The sequence below is a fragment of the Onychomys torridus genome, chromosome X, assembly GCF_903995425.1.
Source record: "Onychomys torridus chromosome X, mOncTor1.1, whole genome shotgun sequence".
Lineage (NCBI taxonomy): Eukaryota > Metazoa > Chordata > Mammalia > Rodentia > Cricetidae > Onychomys > Onychomys torridus.
The window spans coordinates 44,319,102-44,340,808 of record NC_050466.1 but is presented as its reverse complement, the minus strand read 5'-3'; positions in this window follow the sequence as shown (position 1 = coordinate 44,340,808).

Genomic DNA, 21,707 nt, shown 5'->3' with positions numbered 1-21,707 from the left:
ATTGCTGAGAGTAGGGGAAATAGTCTTCCCTAAGGATGAGTGCACCAGTTGAGTATCAATTCCATATAAAATATATGAAAACATATAAAAGAGTAACATTATACAATCTGAGCAGTTTACATTTAGGATTGTATATTCACATACATATATGCTTATAATAACAATTAATGGAAAACGAGGTCACACATTTGAAAAAGAGCAAGGATGGGTATATTGAAGAATTTGGAGAAAGGAAAGGGAAAGGAGAAATGTAATTATGCTATAATATAAAAAATAAAATCTAGGTTTTTCAAGTCTAAATATTCATTTTCCAAGCAATTTCCTTAGTACATGGTTTATTTTGAAATCACAGTTGTAAAATACTTTTGTGTACATGTACAAAGGTTCTATAATGATGAAAAGAAGTTATTAAAAAGCTTCAGTTTTGTTTCTGTTCAGTATAATTCCTGATACCATGTATAAGTTGAGTATATTAAAACCATCTAGCATGATATGTAGCTCACAAAGAAAGTTCCAAACTGGTTGCTACATTCTCTTCTCATAACCAATTCTCTAATCCCATGAAGAACACATGATTTGAGAAAAACTCATCAGTGTCATATTGTGGAAGGACACCCTTGAACTCTACTATTGATAAAACATGTGATATTAGCCAAATCATCTCCACAATGTGAGTCCATTTGCTGAGAGTGACAATGGTAATAATTAGTATGTTACAGTTGTCACTAGAACCAACTCAGACATTATTAAAAACATATAAGTTAATATTTAAACTAAGCATGCTGCTATAAGCACAGACTTTCTAAATACTTTGAGCATTTGGATATTTCTAGTTTGGGCTTATGTAGCTTGCCTCAATTCATCTCTTCATTTTGAAACAAGAATATTTGAAGAAGAGAACATATTTATTCCATGATTACCTCATACGTCATGACAGCATTAATCCACCTACCCAATGCTCACTTCATCATACATTCTGAGATTGCAAACCTCCCCAGCAATAACCATCTTGTCTGTCTTCTATTTGTTTTATAGCATCAACAGCTTTTCACTATTTTAGGAAATATGCAAGCATATAATCAGCAGAGTGGCAGTAAATTGGAACTTTCTGCTACAGCTGGGGTTTTATCCACTCTCCTTCCAGAGGCTGCACAAGGTCATTTTAATTTTTCCATGCCTAGAAAAGATAATAAAATTATACATGCACTTCCAATGGTCATGGTAAAGGATACATGTAGGTACCAGCAAAACAGATATCCTGTCTCTGTCTTGGATAACTCTGTTGCCTGATAGGGTGAGATGCAGTTATATTAAAACATTAGAGTAAGCCAGAATTAGACCTCTATTGCCTTATTGAACTCAAGAGTGTCATAAATTTCTAGTTATAAACTAAGTGAAGCACACATAGTATTTCCAAGAGGAATTTCCTAACACTTACATATTCTAAGATAATTTTGTCATTAATTCTTGACACAGCATCTGGGACTTAGAATACAACATGGTATGATGGAACTAATACACAACTGCAAGGCAAAGGGGAACAGAATTTCTACTCCTGGATCTGTTCTAGCCAATTTGAATGTCTTAGGTCATAAAAGTTCTTGAAATTTGTCTTTCAATAAGTGCATTTTATAAAATTTCAAAAGTAGGCAATTCTATGAAGTCCTCTTGCTTCTCAGTATGACCTGGCATGAAAATCCAAGAGCAAATAGTAAAACAAACAGAAGCTGAAAATATGGCTCATCAGAGAGATGGCTGCTCTTCCAGAGGACCTAATTTTGATTTTCAGCACACACATATCAGCTCACAATCATATGCATCTCCAGTATCAGCAAGTTGACACCTCTTTCTGTTCTCTATAGGTACCAGGTGCACACATCTTCAACAAACATATATGCAGATAAAACACCCATACACATAAAAAATGACAAAATTTTATATAGAAAAAATGAGTTGATCTTCCAGTAAGCTAAAACAACAGTATGGATTTATTTTAGGACAATAAGCTAAAGATCCAATGCTGTGGATATCACTCTGTATAAATAAAATGCTGATTGGCCAGTAGCCAGGCAGGAAGTATAGGCGGGACAAGCAGAGAAGAGAATTCTGGGAAGTGGAAGGAGGAGAGAGAGACAAGGTCAGCTGCCGCCATGACAAGAAAGAAATAAGGTACTGGTAAGCCATGAGCCACGTGGCAAAGTACAGATTAATAGAAATGAGCTAAATATAAGAGTAAGAGCTAGACAATGTTAGGCCTGAGCTACTAGCCAAGCAGTTTAAATAATATAAATGTCTGTGTGTTTATTTTACAAGTGGGTTGTTGGACTCACAGGGCTTGGTGGCACCTGGAGAGAAGCTCTCCAACTACAATCCAATAGTGGCATAAAGTGAAGGATTTATATTGCTCACATGTTTATAATCATATAAAATACAGTTTGGAGCTTATAGATAATTTAGACATTGGGATGTTTTTGAAAAAGATATTGTCAGATAATAAAATGAATGGGAGATTATTTGAAAGAAAGAGATCTTAAGGGTTGTTACTATGAAACGTGAATTGAATCACATATAACAACTCCTTAAGAGATGCTCGTGAAGAATATAGTCCCTGGCAAACTCCCTTTGTCAAGATCAGATGATGTGAAAAACATGCTGCCATTTTGTAAACATCTTGCAGTTCCATTTCATTTGATGTTACACTCAAATTAATCCCTAAGCCTAATATCTATTAAGGTCATCATTTTAAGGATATGAGTTGTGTTATGGATGTATCCATTGGAGCTAGGAACCCCATAATCAGTTGTTCTCTGCATTTTGCCAGTTATGTTTTTCTGCAATGGCCACTGTGTTGCAAAGAAAAGCTTTTTTTTTTTTTTTTTTTTTTTGATAAAGGCTGAGAGCTGCATTTATCTGTGGGTTTAATAATATATATTTAGAATGCAATTAGGAATTATACTAGTTTAATAAATTGGTCCTCTAAGATCTGTAACCTTACTTGCCTTAGGTGTATGTCTAGGTTTAAGAAAGATTATAAGAGCCAGAGGACCAGGAACTCTCCTGTAAGACTGTGCTTCCAAAAATAAATGACAGAGAACATTCAACTATGATGATATTTCCAACAATATGGTTGTCTGAACAAGACCAGAGCAAGAAGAACACCAAAAGACCTTCTAAAATGTAAGGGGAGCTGGGCAGTTGGGGCACATGCCTTTAATCCCAGCATTCAGGAGGCAGAGGCAGGGACATCTCTATGAGTTCAAGGCCAGCCTGGGCTACAGAGTGAGTTCCATGAAAGATACAAAGCTACAACAGAGAAACCCTGTCTCGAAAAACCAATATATAAAGGCACCATACAGGCAAGTAAGGAATGCTGAGAGAGAGAGAGAGAGAATTTGTATTCCCAATGGAAGAACCCCATATTTGCTTATCCAATACCAAGTGGTCATTGCTGAAGTCATATACATAAGAGGAATATTACATGGACTCAGCATGTCATATTAATATATTTATGTATATGTATGCCATGTTACACATATAATTTATATATCTACACAAAGCAATTAAATTCTATAAAACAAATTAGCAGATTACTTATTTGAATTTTTAAGAAGAAAACAAAATGAATCATTTTATAGATGATTAAATTGAGGGTCAAAGAGTCAATAACTTTGCCAAAATAACATAGCAATTAATTATTGCCAGAACTGATCCATATGTAGCCTGTATGCATTCCACTTTATTTTTATAGGTTTGAAAGGCAGACATTACATATTGTTTTTATAACTGATAAGACACTTTTAATCTCATTTTTCCTTCCATGTTGCCTCCAAACTTGGGATAAGGTAGGCATGGAAGAATGATGAGGAGGAACAGTATTTGGAAATAACTAAAAATCCATGTTTGGTCAAAGGTGTGGGTGAATAATAGAAGGCATTTTTGTGGTGAGTGGTGAGTCTGTAATCCAGTATCCAGAGGAAGAAAAGGTGTCATTTTAAGCACTATGTATTGGAAGAACCTATGAAATGACCAGTAAGAAATGACACAGATGATCTCTTAAGAACAGTACTTGAATTTAGGACAGTTTCAATTTAGAAGGGTTTATGTATGGATAAGAATTATTTTAAATTGGAGTCAGTGAGGTCACCCAGATGGAGTATTATAGAAGACCCACAGATTTCTTTTAATTTTAAACCACCCCATCATTCTTACTGGGCCCTATGGTCTCCATTCTACCTAAGCAACTCAAATAATATTTATTAGAAGGCACCTTTATTATCCTCACACGAGAAATTGTTACTATCACTGCTTTAAACGTAAGCAAACCTGGGAGCTGAGAAAGTAACTGACTATAATCCACAGAGGTAATTACTGTTTGAGCTGTAAACTGCAATCAGGCAGTTTGCCTATAGTGCCTTTGCTCTTAAGTGCTATAAGGCAGTTCTCCTGACTTCCAAATCAAATGAAATAAATTGAACTTGCCTCAAATGAATATTTGTTGCTTCATAGTTTGAAGACCAATTTATGACACTCCTGAATTCTTCACCTTTCATCTTAGTTTATAGCCATTTTTATCACATAGGCTACAACACAACATGAAGTTTGAGAAAAGAATGAATTGAGAGTTCATCAAAGACACTCTCAAGAAAATGTAGTAACTGGGATTTTCATTTTGCAGCACAAACTAGAGCTATGCTGTACAGCAAGATAATTCTATTATACACACAGATTTGCTATTTGTTTACTAGTGTGAATATCTAGCTTGTGGTAGTTTAAATGAGGAGTGTCACCCATAGGTTCCAGAATTTGAATACTTAGTCCTCAGCCATTAACACTATTTGGGGGAAGTTTAGGAAATGTGGCATTAATATCACTGGGCATGGGATTTACGTGGTTAAAGCTTTACCCTACTTCCAGTTCTCTAAATGGCATGCTGACAGGCAAGGATGTGAGTTCTCATCTTCCTGTTTTTGCTATCATGCCTGACATTTATGTCTAATGACTCCATACTCCTGAAACATGATGGACTCTTTTCCTACTAGAACAGAAAGCACAAATAAAATCTCCTTTCTGTAAGTTGCCTTGTCCATGGTATTTTAGCACAGCAACATAAAAGCAACTAATATATAGTTCTAGAGGAATGCCTCTTAATCATGCTAGCACTCACTGCCTAGGAAAATTTCTTAAAGTACCAATGCTCAGACTATCCCAGAGAGTAATTATAGGAAAACCTCTCAGTACCACAGCCATAGGTATGTTTGATGTTCCCAAGACTTTTTTATTTTTATTTTATGTGTATGGATATTTTTTGCATGTATATATCTGTGTACCACTGTGTGCTTACTGATAGTGGAGGCCAGAAGTTGTCATCTAGTTTCCATGAGCTGCCATGTGTATGTGGGGAATCAAATATGTTCCTTTGGAAAAGTCACCAATGTTCTTTGCCACTGAGAGACCTTTCCAACACACTGAGATTTTAGTGCAAAACGAGAGATCAGAATTAGTCATGGGTATCACCCCATGAATGTATTTGACTTGTCTAATGAATATTTACTGTCAAAAGACAATATAGAAACCACCTTTAGATAACTTCACTTTGACATCCCTGGTAAAAGTAGTTGCAGTTTTATTTGCCCAGAAGAAAGGGAAACAAATAAATACAATATTTGATTCTCAAACACTAAATATTGCTACACAGTGTCATAAAGGAACCTTGTGCAGTTACAAAATTACCAACTATAAAATTAGATTCTTCAGTCCTCACAGCAAATATAATCAGAGTCCCTAAGTGGAGCAGTGTTGATCCATAATGACTGTCATTAGTTTCATCTTTATACTACAAAATATTTCCTTTGCACTAGTTTTTCGGTCTTAGCAATGCGGTCTATCTCCATGGCTCTCTTTAACTCCATGTGGTATTTATTTTATAGCCATCATCTGTAATACAACTGTGACAGGTGGTACTTATGACAGCATGATAAGCATATTTGCTATCTCAAGGCCTAGTGGATGATTCATTTAAAGGTCTCTTTCTGCAATTAAATTCTTTTTGAATTGCTATAGAACTTTACTGAAAAAAGACTATCACTGTCTGTCCCAGTTTAAAACATTCCTAAAACCAAGAAAATATCTTAAATATATAAATATCCCAAGATAGCAGAGGGATTAAGCCAGTTTAGGATTGCCTGATAAAAACCTCTTCTACTCTTGATGATCTTTATCTGAATGATAAAATGTTCACCAGTGGGGCTACTGAGTTCTACACTGAATGGTTATTTAAAAATTAAAGAAAATTAAAATACAGGAAAATACCTAACTTACACCAAGTATTAAATACTTTTATTATTCATCAACTCATGCATTCATTTAATCAACACTTTTTGAAAAATTCCTGTGTGTCTGACCAGCAACTAAACCAAACCAAACAAAAAAAGAAGCAAATTTATATTTTGAGAGACCAAAACTGTAAGTAAATTATACTGAAGATGCCAACTTTTTATAAGCATGATACAGAAAATAATTCACAAAATAGAAGTTATGAATGCCAAGGTTAGGATAGTGCTGTGGATATCACTCTGTATAAATAAAATGCTGATTGGCCAGTAGCCAGGCAGGAAGTATAGGTGGGGCAGGGAGAGAAGAGAATTCTGGGAACTGGAAGGCTGTGAGGCAGGGAGATGCTGCCAGCCACTGCCATAACAAGGGAGATGTAAGGTAATGGTAAGCCATGAGCCACATGGCAACTTATAGATTAATAGAAATGGGTTAATTTAAGATATAAGAACAGCTAACAAGAAGCCAGAGCGATTAGGACAAACAGTTTAAATAATGTAAGTGTCTTTATGTTTACTTTATAAGTGGGCTACAGGACTGCCAGGACTAGGCAGGACCCAGAGAGAAAAACTCCAGCTACAGGATAGGAACAGCAGTTTCAATTTTATAGAGATTTCAAGAAAGAGATGAAGAAGAGTTGTTATATAAACAATTTCCTTCAAGATAAAACCTTAGAGGGAAGCTCACTGTAAAGGGTTTTCTGAAGGGAAATGTAACATTTCATTCTTCAGGGAGCTTCTTAAGCTCAGGAAATAAAGAACTCAAAGGTTTTGGGGGCCTCTGACCAGATACCCTAGTCCCCTCCTATCAAGCATATATATAAAGAGTAAAGCCTGGTGCTGGACACTCTCACAAAAGCCAGCTCCCTGGAAGAAGCAGAGAACAGCTGAGTTGCCTTGTAGAAACAAAAATCAGCTGAGAAAAAGAATAAGCTACCTGTAAGAGGCTAAGACCACTTGGGCTCCTTACAAGAGACACTCTCCGATCCATTGAGCTACATACAAGTTGAACACTAAGCTCTAGGATTTCAGCTTTGGTGAGTTGTCACCCAGGATGAGGTGACTTTCTGGTGATACAGCTAATTTTAAGTCACTTTTGCTCCTACAAGTAATCTCTCACCTATATTATGGTGAAACAACCCCAACAGATCTCATTGGTTCATGAAGTTGAATGTTGCTGGTATCCTTTCTTTGGTTCTCATTTGCTCATGTGTCACTAGGAATAATATTACATGTAGATGTAACCATCCTGTTAAATGAGAAACACAGAGCCAATTGCAGAGTTAAAAGCCAAGAGGTCAGAGCAATAATTAAGAGCTATAAACCTTACCTTTCACTGCTGTTCCTTTCCCTCAGCAAGAGGCCTTCTTCCTGTGTTTTTCTCTTTTATATGGACTTTCTGTTCTGCCTTCTCATTGGTTGTAGATTGGTACTGCCAGGAGCCGACAAGTCCCATAGTCATAACAAAAAAGAAAAAATTTCTAAGTTATTAAAACATTTTAAATGCCATATTATGTAGATCTCTGAAGGGTTTGAAGATGACCTGTTTATCTAAAATATATCTGCTCAATCTTGAAAACACACCTAATATGACTGCAAGTTGGATTGTAGTGTCTAATTACTGATTTTCATTTCTTTATGTCCCAATAGTTGGTAATAATAACATTCAGAGATCAGCAAATTGCATTACAATGTTAAATGAATGGGATAAGTACAATCTCTTGAACAAGATTAGAAATATGTATGGCATTTTCTAACAATCTCAATATATATATAATTTGTATACAATATAAAACAATCCAATCCAATGTAAAGTATTTAAAACTAGTAATTGTCTTTTTCTTTCTATTTCTTTCCTTAAAAAAAAAAAAACAAGAACTTAAATCTAATCTCTTTTACTTAGCCCTTTTCCTAACCTTTAATAACAACTTGAACTTCTAAACAATGAAAATTATCCCAGAGCCAAAAAAAACTACCCACACCACCTCTTTGGGAATGTGGGCGTCGTAATCTTAAAATTGCTTCCTCCTGGGTATAGGCAAAGGTATTCTTATTCCTAAAAGAAAAATTTTGGATTAATTTTCAAATTCTAAGAAAAGTAACTAATATCCTTTGTTGTCCAGTTTGAGCATTATGCCCAAGTTCACGGTTTATCTCAAGTCCTTATTCAAGTAGTCTTTGAAACTGGATCAACTCAACTAGCCATCTCAAAATTGCTCTTTGAGCACTTTGTAGTCCAAAGCCGATCTGTAGATGATGTTTCTCAGCTTAGTGATATTATTATTGTCCAGGTGGAATTATTGTTATGGGGCCCCATCTTCTCCTCGGAGATTTCAGCTAATGTTAGGCCTGGCTGTGATTTCCTGCAGAAAACTGATAAGATTCTCGAACACAAAGACATTATAGGCAGCCAATCGAAGCCTTTTCTTTAGAATCAATTAGTACTCTATATGACCATTATTATTTTAACACAGTTTAATATATATATATATATATAAAGATATATATATATATATAAAGATATATATATATATATATATAAAGATATATATATATATATATAAAGATATATATATATATCTTGTCGATTTTAATTTAAAATTCATACTTTAAGAAAAGTTTGAAGGATTAGAATAGAATCAAATAATTGAGATTAGTAATAGTATAGTCCCTTAATTTGGTGTTTCTCCTGTCCCATGTCAGAAGATGGCTCTTTCTTCTGGTATGATACAGGGAGTTTGCATTTTCCTTTTAACAACATGCTTGAGTTTAAAGAAGGAGAGAGCCATTCTCCAACTCAATAGTCAGCTTTAAATTTTAATTGAATTGGGACTACAAGAAGACCAATAGTATTAAATTTTTTTTAGAGAAGAGCAGAAACAAACATTTAGGAAGATTTATGAAATTTTATAGATGATATACCAATAGGCCATTTTACTCTCTTTCCTGAGATAGATGATTTGTCCCTTTCCTTCAGTTGTCTCATTTGTCCAGTGTTCTTCAGATTCCTTAGCCTTCATTCTCCTAAAAGTCAAAAACAAAAACCCTTCCCCAAGACGAATTTTGGGGAGGTTCCCTTTTGGCAAGTTATATCTGATTAAACGAAAAGGCATGTATTAATGTTATAAGTGAGTTTAAATTGGATGGTCATGTTGGTTGATGAACTGTCACCTCCTCTAATTAAGAGGTCTCTCTTGTTCAGATCAAACTTTTATCAATTTTGATGGTATCCCCAGCTTGTCTTCTCCTGTAGAAACAAACCAAACCTCATCCCCAATATAACACATATCCTGGTTTCCATTCTGAGATCAGCTCATCCTTGAAGTATGTAGGCTGATTTAATTCTGTAGTTTTTTTTCTATTATCCAATGTCTCTGAAGCTGTTGTTCCTTTCTCATTAGCATTGAGAAAATACAAAGTTAATAGAGCATTATTCAGTCTGTTCTGGGGGGTTTTGTTAACCCTTTCTATTTATTTATCATGTCCTTTAGAGTTCTATTTTATCTTTCTATAACTGCTTGGCCTGTAGGATTATGTGGTATACCTGTAATATGCTTTATATTGTAATAAGCAAAAAAACTATTTCATTTTAATAGAGACATATGCTGGAGCATTGTCAGTTTTAATTTGAGCAGGTTTACTCATGATGGCCATAACTTCTAGCAAATGTGTGATTACAGAATCAGCCTTTACAGAACTCAAAGTAGTTGCCATTGATATCCTGAATATGTATCAATAGTATGGTGTACATATTTGAATTTTCCAAATTCCACAAAGTGAAACACATCCATATGCCAGATTTCATTCGTCTGAGTACCCTTTGGGTTACATCCTGCTGGTAATGACATCTTATTGTAGAAGGGACAAGTAGGACATTTCTTCACTATTTCTTTGGCTTGTTGCCAGGTTATGGAAAAATCCTTTTTTAAACCTTTACTATTGACATGATTTTTTTATGAAATTCTGAGGCCTCCACCATATTTCCTATCAATAATTTATCAATCTCATTATTACCTTGTGCTAGAGGGCCTGGCAGACCAGTGTGGGATCGGATGTGAGTTATATATAAAGGATGACTCCTTTTCCTGATTGTATCTTGTAATTGAATAAATAGTGAAGTTAATTCTGAAGGATCAGGGATAAATTCTGCAGTCTCAGTATTTAATACCACTCTTTCAGCATACTGAGAGTCAGTAACTATGTTGAGAGATTCTGAAAAATCCATTAATACCAACAGAATATCATACAGTTCTGATTTTTTAACTGAATTATAAGGACTTTGAACAGCTTTACTTAAATTTTCTGATTTGTAACCTACCTTTCCTTGTTTGTTGGCATCTGTATAAAAAGTACAAACTCCAGATATGGGTTTTCCCATACAATTTGAGGCAAGATCCAATTAGCTCTCTTTAAAAGATTAATTCTATCGCTTTGGGGATATATGTCGTTAATTTCTCCCAAAAAATTACTGCAAGCACTTTGCCAAGGTTCACTTTCTGTCCATGGTTTTTCAACGTCCTCTTTAGTTAAAGGTACCACAGTTTCTGCTGGGTCTATATTCCTGCTAATTGACGAAGTGTCAATTTTCCTTTCAAAGTTAATTCAGAGATTTTTTCCACATAAGTTTTTAATTTTTTATTCGGATTATTTGGTAAAAATATCCATTCCAATATAATATCTTCTCTATTAAATATTCCTGTAGGAGAATGCCTAGAAGGTACAACAACCAAAATGAAATCGCCTCACTGGGAACAGAGCCAGGCGTGGTGGCACATGCCTTAAATTCCAACACTAGGTCACCATAAAGGTCTGGAGGTCTGTACAGACAGAAAGGAAGTGACAGAGCTTGGCAGGAAGAGGAAGTGATGTAGCTGGACAGAGAGAGCAAATGAGATAGCAGAAAAGAAAGTCATATAGGAGTGGATATACAGGAAGTAGCTCTCTTTGGAAGCTGAGGTTTTGGTGAGGTAAGGTGGGCTTGTGGCTTTTCCTATTCCTCTGATCTCTCAGATTTTTCACCCTAATATCTGGCTCTATGTTTTTTATTTAATAAGACCATTTAGCAATTTGTCAGCAGTTAAAAATACCTATTAACTATTTTCTTAACACTTCACTAGTACCTTCTTCTACACATAAATAATAATAATAAAATTAATAATAATAATAATAATAATAAACTTTCAAAAACTAATTCCCAATTTAACAGTCACACTAACTCCTGCAATTTGCCCTTTAACCTCCAAATTAATTGTGACACATGTGTCTCCCCGACCCACACACACAAATAAATGTAATTTAAAAATAAAATGATCAATTAAAAAACCTAAAGGCAGTCTACTTTGATATGTTCTTTATCTACAGTACCACTTCCTTCACTGTTTCTACATGTCCTAACTTTAAATGAGCTACATTCAGACAGTTCCAAATGAGGACTCCAGTTTTTCTTCTTTCTCCAACTCAGAACACATATATTTAATTTCTTTCTCAACTCATGGTTTATATATCCAATATTTATAAATTTTATTATTTATACATTATTATTTTAAGAAAAAATAAAATAATATAAGTTGTTGTAAGCTTAATAAGTATTTAATACAAGAATCAAATTGCTCATAAAATTATTTGAATTTCTCTGGGATAGTTACAGGTATGTTGACATACATTAAAGCAACTGTATAGATTTTTCCTGTACTTGAAGTGCTCATCAACTGTCGTGCCCGCCTGGACCAGCAAGGATGATGCAACACCGGAGCTCTTCTTTAAGCAGTTTATTCAGGACCTTGTTACAAGTGATGTCTCTCCCTGGGTGAGCCTCTCCCAGCCCTAAAGTAGGCATGGGCTGCCAACCCTGAGCAGCCACGTGGGCTCTGTCCATTGGTCCATGCAAACACAAGCAACACTTGATTCCAGCCATAGCCAAATAAGGATTTGTTTACCACTTTGAGCACTCGCTGTCGGGAGGGCAGAGGGCGGAAGCCAGTGGTATCTTTAAGGTGCGGCTGCATGCAGCTCTCTATAATCAACCAAATACCATCTTGACTAAATCTTTACTCTTCTAAGTGTATAATCTCTACTTTTGTTAACCTACTTAAAATTGTGGCCTATACTCTATATCATCCTTTGTTTGTTTGGTTTCATAGGGAATATAGAAAAATGGACTACTGTGCTAAAGTCCTATCAAGTTTATGTATTGGAAATTTAATCCTCAATAAAATATTGTTGAGATCTGGACCTATAAAAGAGGATCAGGTCATGAGATCACCAACCAGGGCACAAGTCTTAGTCTAATACAATCAGAATATAGCAAAATCTAATCCATTAGAAGGGATAATATAAAATGAAAAATAAAACATAGTGCAAATGTACAAAGTAGATAAAATCTCACAATTTCTAGCAGTCCTGTTATACACCATTAAAAGTCATTGGAAGAATCTGGTAATACAATGGAAACTGCTTTAAAAGAAACACATGGAGAGCTTCTAAATGCTATTTATTATTTCCTTTTGTAAATCTCAGGGACAAAAGAGTCAAGTCTGACAAACCCATGGTGAGTCATTAATCATTTGCTATAGTAATGATTTTCCTACTCCCCAAACTCTCCATTTTTACCTGCAAAGTCCTACTATTATCTTTTTCTACATCCCGCAAATTCATCAAATGACTAAATCCTTCATTTCAGGCCATGTGTGTTTCCCACAGATGAAGTTATTTTTAAAATTTACTTTTTAATTTAATTTAAGTGTGTGTGTGTGTGTGTGTGTGTGTGTGTGTGTGTGTGTGTGTGTGTGTGATGTTGTAGGTACCCATGGGGCTAGAAATCTAATTTCCTAGAGCTTTAGTTACAGAAATTTGTGAGCTCCTGGACTTGGATGCTGGAACCTGAGCCTGGTTCATCTCAAAATGTGCCAAGTGCTCTTATCCACTGAGACATTTTTCCAGGTCAAGATGCAGTTATTTATAATACAATATCAGATTTATCTGTACCTTCAAACTTAAGTTCAAAACAGCATAAACCAAGACAAAAAGACAAATTTCACAAAAATAGCAAAAACTTATAGTGAAGTGTTATGCTTAATTTAAAATAGTAGTGGTGTATAAGAATCAGTATATTTTAGTAATGAATAAAATTCACAGAAGATAACATAGGAGTGCATTTTAACCAAATGATTACTGTCTTTTTAATAAAGGAAATGAAAGTTTATGCTTTCATTTTAACTAATATTAATATTATTTATATGCTCAAATGGAAATAGATTTTTTCACACAATGTTTGGGTCACATATCAATTCTCCTACCCACACATTTTCATCTTTACAAATCAAATAGCATAAAAATAGAATTCTGTATTTCTGAAAGTAGCAAAATTTTCACATAAAACCTGATTCATATTCCCAATGACCTCCTATTACAACTACAATTAACAGATATTATGTATCTGATATGTGTAATGTGCAGATATTAATGTTTCGTACTAAAGATATCAACAATTTTCCTGTAAATTTGTGTGTTACTACTGCTGTTAAATGATCTAAATATCCTCAGCATTTCCACATAAGTTTTACTCTACATAGTAACATGTAGTGGGCAGGAATAGAAAGAAGGCTGCCTAATGCCAATGGCCTTGGCACATCAGAAAACAAATTAACAACACAGGAACATCTTTCTGGGGCATAACCCTGGTGGATATATCTACCTTAAATTCCTCAAGGTTCATATTCATAGGAGATAGTCATATGAGAAAGAATGGATATTATATGTTTTTTAATCATGCATACATTTTAAGACAATGTGAAAGTATAACAGTTAGCACACATGTACAGCCTTTACCCATGTTTTCTAATTGTATTTTTGTCAAGAGCTTAGACAAATGCTTCAGTTATGACACATTTGCAAAGGTGCAATTAATTCTTGCATTATAATAGGGGAAAACTGCTATATACCATTACAATATAGGGACTCCAATACTCACCTGCTTGTCATTTTGAAAATTAGCAGTTATTTGGCTACATATAAACACAGGCAGAAGGTTTCTTCGTGTGTGTTAGTTTGCATGAAAATGAATTCTGATTGCTTAAATAACTGGCTGCTTTGAAAACAACTGCAATTTAAACAACTCATATCTAAGTAAGTTTTGTAACATCATGGAAACTTTTACCAAGTTTTTCAATTAGAGTTGTAAGTAGACTGTCCAGTGGAAATCAAGCACATGTAAGCCCTTTCAATAAAATATAGTTAGATACAAAGTTTGGGTCTCTGTAACAAAAATGAGCTAGCCACAGGCCATACAACACAGGGTCACTTATAACCTAAAGACATTTGTAGATCTCAGCCATATGCCTTTGCTATCGCAATCAGAACATATTGCAAATCACTATACATTTAATAATTAGACTAAATTTTCAACATCTAGGAAAAATTTGTTAAAGGCATTTGAGAAAATTTCTCCAGATAGATTCTAAATTATGAATAGTATCTTCTCTTCTACTTTTAACATTCACTCTTGCCTTTCCATAAGAAATTGGTTTATGAACCAGTTCACAGAAACATTCTACCCAGCCAATAGCCAATTCCTCTGTGTGTGTTCATGCACACACACACACACACACACACACACACACACACACACACACAAATGACAATCACTTTACTAAAACTGCCTTATTTATGAAGTCTCTGGTGTCTAGCCCTGGTTATGTTTCAGTAGAAGTTGATTAGTAAGTTGTTAAAAATTGAAACTGATTAGTGCCAGAAAGAAATGTAACTATTAAAAAGAGGGAAATAAGACAAATAAATGTGCTATTGTTTTACAAGGAGTCAATTACATTACTACATAGTAGATAAGAATACTAACAGGATTATGAGTTCTTTGCTTGTAGTGAGTACCCATCTTCAATAGTTTAGACTGCAATACAGAGTTAACAAGTAAATCTTATCATCAGTCCTACTACACATATTAGTTAACTATATGACCTTGATAATGGGCTGTAAAACTTTAAATCTTTGTTCATAAGATAAGAAGAAAGTAATAATGTACACACCACCTATCCTTTCTTTGCTGATGCATATGCAAATAGATACATGTAGATATGCATGCATGCATATGAGGACCTAATTGTGTTTATACTTGCTAAGTAAGCTATGTAACACAAAATTCTTCCTTACTTTTACATTTCCTTTAGGTCAGAGTTGATTTAGGTCAAGCCTCACTCATGCCAGTTCTTTTTGGTTCATATATTTTATAACTATACCTAGTGTTAAGAATTCTTGTGTTTTTACATCAAGAGGTTCAGATGAGTAAGAAATATGTCAAATTGAAATACTTTCTCACAGTTACAATGAAGTGGTAAGGTTAAAAATATAATTCATAGATTAACTGGACCAGGTGAATCAATAAAATGGCTCTTGCATTATAGAGTAAGTTTTAGCAAGACAAAGGAAAAGTCTAAATCTCTGGCAGGCCTAAGAAATAATTTATTGCCGGGCGGTGGTGGTCTACAAAGTTCCTGGACAGCCTCCAAAGCTTCAGAAAAATCCTGTCTCAAAAAACAAACAAACAAATAAAAAAAAAGAAATAATTTATTTTATTTTCTAACAGTCTTGAATTATGGATCTTTGCTCTTATTAGAGAAATGGTGCCAAGAGCTGTTGGGGAAAATGGAATTCTTAGGTGTGATTTCAAAGAAATACCATGTAAGTAATGTTCATAAGCTCAAAGTCATGTGAAATACATTGCTTCTTAAGATAGATTGTAATCTTAAAGTTTTGTTGTTGTTGTTGTTTGTTGTTTGTTGTTTTGGGGGGTTTTTTATTGTTTTTTTTTGGTTTTTTGTTTTTGTTTTGTTTTTTCTCCTTTTTTTTGAGACAGGGTTTCTCTGTGTAGCTTTGCACCTTTCCTGGAACTTGCTTTGGATACCAGGCTGGCCTAGAACTCACAGAGATCTGCCTGCCTCTGCCTCCTGAGTGCTGGGATTAAAGGCATGCGCCACCACCACCCAGAATTAATCTGAAAGTTTTGAACATAGGATGACCACTTTGTTTATTGTAATAGCTTTTAAACATAGAGTTATGGTTAATCATTCAAATTGAGCAATGATTAGCTGAGATTTTGTTATTGGATATAATTGAAGAATGAAAAGCACTATGTGTTGTGGAATAATATTTTAATATGTGTTACATTTGTTTATGCTGTGTAACATTTGTTTAATGATGTGAAGATGTGTTGCATTCTTTTATGCTTCATTTGTTTAACTCTATGAAGCTGGGTTACTTTGCCTGTCTAAAATACCTGATTGTTTAACAAGGAACTGAATGGCCAATAGTGAAGCAGGAGAAAGTATAGGTGGGTCAGGTATGTAGAGAGAATATATATAGAAGGAGAAAGATCATTGAATGAGAGATGAAAGAGGAGGATAGCAGGGACCAGCCACCCAGCTACACAGCCAGAGCAGAGTAAGAAGGAAAGAAAAAGGTATACAGATATTTATATATATATAAAGCTCAAGGCCAAAGATAGTTGAGATAATTTAAGAAAAGCTGGCTAGAAACAAGCCAATCTAAGGCAAGGCATTTATATGTATTTAGATCAGTTTGAGACACACATTTGCTATGTAGACTAAGATGTATTCAGACTCATGATAACCCTGCCTCATACTCTCAGATGCTAAGTTACATGTTTGTGTCATCATGTCAAGCTCAAAGACGTGTTTCAAAAATATTTCACATTATGTCATTTTTCAGTGGTGGGAATCAGATCCAAGATAGGGTGCATCTGAAACAAATGTTATACCGCTATGCGATAAGCACAATCTATGTTTTCTTGAACATAATGTATTTATGTTTGTGTGTAAATATGTGTATGTTTAGTTATGTTTATATGTATATTTTTGTGAGTAAATTTGCTTAATGTTCACATGTAAAAGATGAATTGCTAAACAGTCTTATTAATTACAATCTGGAGCCAGATATTGGGATGAACACCAAGAGATCAGGGAATACTACAAGCCATATCTAACCTTTCCTCAACTACCCATCAGTTTCCAAACAGACCTACTTCCTGTATATCCATGCCTCTATGCCTTTCTGTCCCTGATATCTCTCTTCCTCTCTCCAGCCAGCTACATTACTTTCTCTTTCTGCCCAGATCTGTCACTTCATATCTGCCTGTACAGAACTCCAGACTTTATGGTTAATCAGTGTTGGAATTCAAGGTGTGTGCCACCATACCTGGCTCTGTTACCAGTGTGTCCTTAAACTCACTGAGATCCAGATGTATCTCTGCTTCCTGAATGCTAGGATTAAAGGCATGTGCTACCATTGCCTGACTTCTGTGTTTAATATAATGGATGGCCTTTTCCTTTGATACTCAGATAAACTTTATTAGGGTGCTCAATATATTGGGGACACAACATCTCACCACATTTCCCCTTATCTTGTCTAAAACAATAAAAAGTTGTAACTAATAGAAGAAAAACTGTATACAATAAGTAAAATAACTATATACAATATATACAAGCAATAAATACATCAACAATATACAGTCCATTTTCATTTGATAAATTCAGAGAAAATATTCCATTATCTATACTATTTTTGTGAATACAAAGAATTGCTTCTAAGTTACCTTCTATGCTAATTTGCATTACCCAAACTATCTTTTGATGTCTTTCATACTTATACACTTTACACCTCTTTAGTGAGTTTTTTTTTTTTTTTTTCAGAATTTCGTAACAAGGCAAACCATAACTACAACTATCTAATCTTCAACTTCCTCAGAAACCCAAGAAGGAAATAATCTTACCTAGTAAAACAGGAAGTGCAAACAAATGACTTCCAAAAAATATGAGTTATGACAGAAACAGCCAGCTACCTGGAAAGTCACCCAAGGTTTCCCTGCAACATTGGGGCATCATCTTTGACCTACAGGATTAGCATATCTGACAGACTCATCTAGCAAGCAGGATTTTCTAAAGAAATTCCTACCTTATCTTGGCAGGGATCCGCAGGCCTTTGTGTTGTGTCTTGCTTATCCATTTTGAACAGCATACTGTCAGCAGTTGATGCAAGAGGGCATTTTCTAGCCCAGTGGCTATCTTTTACCATAATGAAAGTAAACTCCATGTGGAGTTTCTTCAGTGTCCATCATCTTCTCTGAAGTAGATTGGTGCTTCCAAGAGCAGACATGTTTCATAGTCATAAAAAAAAATCTGTTATTAAAACATCTTAAATGCCACATTCTGTAGCTCTCTGAAGTGTTTGAAGATGACCTGTCTATCTAAATCATGTCTCTCTTTGACCTTGAAAACATACCTTATATGACTACTGTTGTGGATATTGCTCTGTGTAAATAAAGTTCTGATTGGCCAGTGGCCAGGCAGGAAGTATAGGCGGGACAAGAGAGAAGAGAATTCTGGGAAGTAGAAGGCTGGGGAGAGACACTGCCAGCCGCCGCCATGAAAAGCAACATGTAAAGACACCGGTAAGCCACAAGCCATGTGGCAAAGTATAGATTAATAGAAATGGGTTAATTTAAGATAGAAAAAGTAGATAACAAGAAGCCTGCCACGGCCATACAGTTTGTAAACAATGTAAGTTTCTGTGTGTTTACTTGGTTGGTTCTGAGCGTCTATGGGCCTGGTGGGTGAGAGAGATTTGTCCTGACTCTGGGCCAGGTAGGAAAACTCTAACTACAGACTACAAGTTCATTTGTAATAACTTACTACTAACTTATATTTCTTTATATCCTAAATAGTTGATAAGAATAACATTCAAAGACTAGCAATTTGCATTACATTGTAAATAAACGGTATAGGTACAATACCTTGAACAAGATTAGAAATATACATACAGTATTTTCTAATAAAATCAATCTCAATTTGCTGTCAATATAAATAATTTGGATATAATATACAAAAATCCAATCCAATGTAATATATCTAAAACTAGTGCTTGCCTTTTAAAAGTAGATTCAATAATCTAACTTTTTATCTTATCATATCTACATAAATCAATCTCAAATTACTAGAAATATACATAATTTTTATACAATATACAAAAATCCAACCCAATGTAAAATATTTAAAAATAGTAGTTGCCTTTTAAAAGTAGATTCAGCCTATACAACTCTGCCCCAGTTGTTGACCAGCAGGGAGAACTCATGAGGGCAGGTCCCCCCACCAAAACCCTCCATTGAACCCTGCAATCTACAAGACCTACTCCATACCCCAATACCCATCCACCTGTGATCCCAGTAACTTCCTGAGTCACAGATTCTGCCAGATCTGGTATCATTGGGCCAAGTGTGGCTTCCTGAGACACAGAATCACAGAAAGTTCAAGGCTTATCTCAAGTCCTTGCTCAAGTAGTCTGTGAAGCTGGATCATCTCAGCTAGCCATCTTGAAATTGTCCTGAGCAGTTAGTAGTCCAAAGCTGATTTGGTGGTGGTATTTGTCATCTTAGTGGTATTATCATCATCCTGATGGAATTGTCATTGTAGGAACCCATCATCATTTTGGAGACTTCAAATTTGCTGTTAGGTGTGGTCATGATTCTCTACAGAAAACTGATAGACACTCAAACATGAAAACACGTACAGGCAGCTAGATGAAGCCTTTTTCTAGAATTATTTAGTACACTATATGACAATTAATATCATGACAAAAGTTTAATATATATATCTTATAAATTTTGATATAAAATTCACATCTTAAGAAAAGTTTTAAAGAATCAAAATAGAACCAAAGAATTATGAGATTAGTAGCAATAGAATAGTCCCTTAATTTTGATTTTTCTTCTGTCCCATATCAGGTGTCTCTTCTAAAAAGAAACAGAGATTTTAGATTTTCCTTTTAACAGTCATGCCTGGGTTTAGAAAATGAGAGAGCCACACTTCAATGCCAAAGCCAGCTGTAATTTTTAATTGAACTGGGACTACATAAAGACCATTTGTGTTATGAGTCTGTAGAGAAGAGCAGAAACAAACATTTAGGAAGACTTATGAAATTTTATATATGATATACCAGTAGGCCAATTTACTCTTTTCCTTGGAACATTATTTCTGGATGATATGTCATTTTTCTTCAGATGTTTCCTATGTCCAGTGTTCTTAGATTTCTTAGACTTCATTTCCCTGAAAGACAAAAAAACAGAAACCCTTCTCCAAGCCTAACTTCGGGGAGGTTCCTTTTGGCAAGTTGTATCTGACCAAATGAAAAGCAATTGTTAGTTGTATCAATTAATTTAAATTTAATGGTCATGCTGGTTGATGAACTATCACCTCTTCTAATTAAGAGGTCTTTCTTATTCAAATTGAACCTTTATCAATTTTGATGGTATCCATAGGTATCCATAGCTTTTCTTCTCCTGTAGAAACAAAAGCAAATCCTTATCCCCAATGTAACACATATCCTGGTTTCCATTCTGAAGTAAGCATATCCTTAAAGTATATAGGCTAATTTAATTCTATATATTTTTGTATTATCCAATTTCTCTCTATAGCTGTTGTTCCTTTCTAATTAGCATTGAGAAAATTCAGAGTTAATAGAGCATTATGTAATCAGTTTCTGGGTGGGGGGGGTTGCTATCCCTTTCAGTTTATTTAGCATATCCTTTAGAGTTTGATTTGAGCTTTATGTGATTGCTTGACCTGTAGGATTGTATGGTACACCTGTAATATTCTTTATATTATAATAAGCAAAAAGCTGTTTCATTTTACCAGAGACACATGCTGGATCATTGTCAGTTTTAATTTGTACAGGTACACACATGATGGCCATAACTTCTAGTAAATGCATAATTATAGAATCATCCTTTTCAGAAATCAGAGCAGTTGCCCATTGAAATCCTGAATAGGAATCAAGGAAATAGAAACGGTCATTAAAAGTCTCCCAACAAAAAAAAAAAAAAAAAAAAAAAAAGCACGGGACCAGATGGTTTCAGCACAGAATTCTACCAGATTTTAAAAGAAGAGATAATACCAATACTCTCCAAATTGTTTCACAAATGGAAACAGACAGATTGTTACCAAATACTTTTTATGAGGCTACAGTTACCCTGATACCCAAAACACACCAAGATGCAACAAATAAAGAGAATTACAGATCAATCTCCCTCATGAACACTGATGCCAAAATACTCAATAAAATACTGGCTAACTGAATAAAGTAACTAACCAAAAAATTATCCAGCATGACCAAGTAGGCTTCATCCCAGGGATGTAAGAATGGTTCAACATATGAAAAAAATCTGTCAATGTAATATACCATATAAACAAACTGAAAGAAAAAAAAAAACACATGATCATCTCATTGGATGCTGAAAAAAAAACGTTGACAAAAGCCAACACCCCTACATGATAAAGGTTCTAGAGAGATCAGAAATAC